Consider the following 5000-nt stretch of genomic DNA (forward strand, 5'->3'; position numbering starts at 1 on the left):
CCGTCGCTCGATCGCTACTCCTTTCCAACATATGTCGGAGAAGCCGGGCGGTTGTGAAACCCCAGAAATGGTGTTGGTATTCGTCCAGACCCACCTCCGACACCTGAAAATGGTGGTCAAAAAAAACGTCGATTATACGAAGCGACATTTCTGGTCGGCGATTTTCCAGTTTTGCGCCTACCGCCATGTGGGGGTGGCAGTAGGCGTCGAAAAGTGCCTTCTCGACCGCTAGCGACACCACTACTTTATCGAGCTCTGGAGGCCCGCACACCGACCCGGGGGCCGCGGAGTCGACCCCGGGGGCCTCCGCCTCTCGCCGCCGCTCACTTGGACGCCTTCCGCAACCTGTGGTCCCGCTCGGGGCCGCCGGGAGCCTCGCCGACCTGACCGGTGTCGGTAGGCGTCTGGAAGCGCCCGGCCGACCTGGACGAGGTCCCCCTGGCCCCCGGGGGACACCCCTTAGTTGGATGGGGGTGCTGTCCCGGGCACACATGCAACCCGCGGCCGCCTACCGACAGCCCCCGTCGCTCGATCGCTACTCCTTTCCAACATATGTCGGAGAAGCCGGGCGGTTGTGAAACCCCAGAAATGGTGTTGGTATTCGTCCAGACCCACCTCCGACACCTGAAAATGGTGGTCAAAAAAAACGTCGATTATACGAAGCGACATTTCTGGTCGGCGATTTTCCAGTTTTGCGCCTACCGCCATGTGGGGGTGGCAGTAGGCGTCGAAAAGTGCCTTCTCGACCGCTAGCGACACCACTACTTTATCGAGCTCTGGAGGCCCGCACACCGACCCGGGGGCCGCGGAGTCGACCCCGGGGGCCTCCGCCTCTCGCCGCCGCTCACTTGGACGCCTTCCGCAACCTGTGGTCCCGCTCGGGGCCGCCGGGAGCCTCGCCGACCTGACCGGTGTCGGTAGGCGTCTGGAAGCGCCCGGCCGACCTGGACGAGGTCCCCCTGGCCCCCGGGGGACACCCCTTAGTTGGATGGGGGTGCTGTCCCGGGCACACATGCAACCCGCGGCCGCCTACCGACAGCCCCCGTCGCTCGATCGCTACTCCTTTCCAACATATGTCGGAGAAGCCGGGCGGTTGTGAAACCCCAGAAATGGTGTTGGTATTCGTCCAGACCCACCTCCGACACCTGAAAATGGTGGTCAAAAAAAACGTCGATTATACGAAGCGACATTTCTGGTCGGCGATTTTCCAGTTTTGCGCCTACCGCCATGTGGGGGTGGCAGTAGGCGTCGAAAAGTGCCTTCTCGACCGCTAGCGACACCACTACTTTATCGAGCTCTGGAGGCCCGCACACCGACCCGGGGGCCGCGGAGTCGACCCCGGGGGCCTCCGCCTCTCGCCGCCGCTCACTTGGACGCCTTCCGCAACCTGTGGTCCCGCTCGGGGCCGCCGGGAGCCTCGCCGACCTGACCGGTGTCGGTAGGCGTCTGGAAGCGCCCGGCCGACCTGGACGAGGTCCCCCTGGCCCCCGGGGGACACCCCTTAGTTGGATGGGGGTGCTGTCCCGGGCACACATGCAACCCGCGGCCGCCTACCGACAGCCCCCGTCGCTCGATCGCTACTCCTTTCCAACATATGTCGGAGAAGCCGGGCGGTTGTGAAACCCCAGAAATGGTGTTGGTATTCGTCCAGACCCACCTCCGACACCTGAAAATGGTGGTCAAAAAAAACGTCGATTATACGAAGCGACATTTCTGGTCGGCGATTTTCCAGTTTTGCGCCTACCGCCATGTGGGGGTGGCAGTAGGCGTCGAAAAGTGCCTTCTCGACCGCTAGCGACACCACTACTTTATCGAGCTCTGGAGGCCCGCACACCGACCCGGGGGCCGCGGAGTCGACCCCGGGGGCCTCCGCCTCTCGCCGCCGCTCACTTGGACGCCTTCCGCAACCTGTGGTCCCGCTCGGGGCCGCCGGGAGCCTCGCCGACCTGACCGGTGTCGGTAGGCGTCTGGAAGCGCCCGGCCGACCTGGACGAGGTCCCCCTGGCCCCCGGGGGACACCCCTTAGTTGGATGGGGGTGCTGTCCCGGGCACACATGCAACCCGCGGCCGCCTACCGACAGCCCCCGTCGCTCGATCGCTACTCCTTTCCAACATATGTCGGAGAAGCCGGGCGGTTGTGAAACCCCAGAAATGGTGTTGGTATTCGTCCAGACCCACCTCCGACACCTGAAAATGGTGGTCAAAAAAAACGTCGATTATACGAAGCGACATTTCTGGTCGGCGATTTTCCAGTTTTGCGCCTACCGCCATGTGGGGGTGGCAGTAGGCGTCGAAAAGTGCCTTCTCGACCGCTAGCGACACCACTACTTTATCGAGCTCTGGAGGCCCGCACACCGACCCGGGGGCCGCGGAGTCGACCCCGGGGGCCTCCGCCTCTCGCCGCCGCTCACTTGGACGCCTTCCGCAACCTGTGGTCCCGCTCGGGGCCGCCGGGAGCCTCGCCGACCTGACCGGTGTCGGTAGGCGTCTGGAAGCGCCCGGCCGACCTGGACGAGGTCCCCCTGGCCCCCGGGGGACACCCCTTAGTTGGATGGGGGTGCTGTCCCGGGCACACATGCAACCCGCGGCCGCCTACCGACAGCCCCCGTCGCTCGATCGCTACTCCTTTCCAACATATGTCGGAGAAGCCGGGCGGTTGTGAAACCCCAGAAATGGTGTTGGTATTCGTCCAGACCCACCTCCGACACCTGAAAATGGTGGTCAAAAAAAACGTCGATTATACGAAGCGACATTTCTGGTCGGCGATTTTCCAGTTTTGCGCCTACCGCCATGTGGGGGTGGCAGTAGGCGTCGAAAAGTGCCTTCTCGACCGCTAGCGACACCACTACTTTATCGAGCTCTGGAGGCCCGCACACCGACCCGGGGGCCGCGGAGTCGACCCCGGGGGCCTCCGCCTCTCGCCGCCGCTCACTTGGACGCCTTCCGCAACCTGTGGTCCCGCTCGGGGCCGCCGGGAGCCTCGCCGACCTGACCGGTGTCGGTAGGCGTCTGGAAGCGCCCGGCCGACCTGGACGAGGTCCCCCTGGCCCCCGGGGGACACCCCTTAGTTGGATGGGGGTGCTGTCCCGGGCACACATGCAACCCGCGGCCGCCTACCGACAGCCCCCGTCGCTCGATCGCTACTCCTTTCCAACATATGTCGGAGAAGCCGGGCGGTTGTGAAACCCCAGAAATGGTGTTGGTATTCGTCCAGACCCACCTCCGACACCTGAAAATGGTGGTCAAAAAAAACGTCGATTATACGAAGCGACATTTCTGGTCGGCGATTTTCCAGTTTTGCGCCTACCGCCATGTGGGGGTGGCAGTAGGCGTCGAAAAGTGCCTTCTCGACCGCTAGCGACACCACTACTTTATCGAGCTCTGGAGGCCCGCACACCGACCCGGGGGCCGCGGAGTCGACCCCGGGGGCCTCCGCCTCTCGCCGCCGCCGCTCACTTGGACGCCTTCCGCAACCTGTGGTCCCGCTCGGGGCCGCCGGGAGCCTCGCCGACCTGACCGGTGTCGGTAGGCGTCTGGAAGCGCCCGGCCGACCTGGACGAGGTCCCCCTGGCCCCCGGGGGACACCCCTTAGTTGGATGGGGGTGCTGTCCCGGGCACACATGCAACCCGCGGCCGCCTACCGACAGCCCCCGTCGCTCGATCGCTACTCCTTTCCAACATATGTCGGAGAAGCCGGGCGGTTGTGAAACCCCAGAAATGGTGTTGGTATTCGTCCAGACCCACCTCCGACACCTGAAAATGGTGGTCAAAAAAAACGTCGATTATACGAAGCGACATTTCTGGTCGGCGATTTTCCAGTTTTGCGCCTACCGCCATGTGGGGGTGGCAGTAGGCGTCGAAAAGTGCCTTCTCGACCGCTAGCGACACCACTACTTTATCGAGCTCTGGAGGCCCGCACACCGACCCGGGGGCCGCGGAGTCGACCCCGGGGGCCTCCGCCTCTCGCCGCCGCTCACTTGGACGCCTTCCGCAACCTGTGGTCCCGCTCGGGGCCGCCGGGAGCCTCGCCGACCTGACCGGTGTCGGTAGGCGTCTGGAAGCGCCCGGCCGACCTGGACGAGGTCCCCCTGGCCCCCGGGGGACACCCCTTAGTTGGATGGGGGTGCTGTCCCGGGCACACATGCAACCCGCGGCCGCCTACCGACAGCCCCCGTCGCTCGATCGCTACTCCTTTCCAACATATGTCGGAGAAGCCGGGCGGTTGTGAAACCCCAGAAATGGTGTTGGTATTCGTCCAGACCCACCTCCGACACCTGAAAATGGTGGTCAAAAAAAACGTCGATTATACGAAGCGACATTTCTGGTCGGCGATTTTCCAGTTTTGCGCCTACCGCCATGTGGGGGTGGCAGTAGGCGTCGAAAAGTGCCTTCTCGACCGCTAGCGACACCACTACTTTATCGAGCTCTGGAGGCCCGCACACCGACCCGGGGGCCGCGGAGTCGACCCCGGGGGCCTCCGCCTCTCGCCGCCGCTCACTTGGACGCCTTCCGCAACCTGTGGTCCCGCTCGGGGCCGCCGGGAGCCTCGCCGACCTGACCGGTGTCGGTAGGCGTCTGGAAGCGCCCGGCCGACCTGGACGAGGTCCCCCTGGCCCCCGGGGGACACCCCTTAGTTGGATGGGGGTGCTGTCCCGGGCACACATGCAACCCGCGGCCGCCTACCGACAGCCCCCGTCGCTCGATCGCTACTCCTTTCCAACATATGTCGGAGAAGCCGGGCGGTTGTGAAACCCCCAGAAATGGTGTTGGTATTCGTCCAGACCCACCTCCGACACCTGAAAATGGTGGTCAAAAAAAACGTCGATTATACGAAGCGACATTTCTGGTCGGCGATTTTCCAGTTTTGCGCCTACCGCCATGTGGGGGTGGCAGTAGGCGTCGAAAAGTGCCTTCTCGACCGCTAGCGACACCACTACTTTATCGAGCTCTGGAGGCCCGCACACCGACCCGGGGGCCGCGGAGTCGACCCCGGGGGCCTC

Source organism: Euprymna scolopes, unplaced genomic scaffold (genome assembly GCF_053919585.1).
Source record: "Euprymna scolopes isolate OS-2025 unplaced genomic scaffold, ASM5391958v1 sca1, whole genome shotgun sequence".
In the NCBI taxonomy this organism is placed as follows: domain Eukaryota; kingdom Metazoa; phylum Mollusca; class Cephalopoda; order Sepiida; family Sepiolidae; genus Euprymna; species Euprymna scolopes.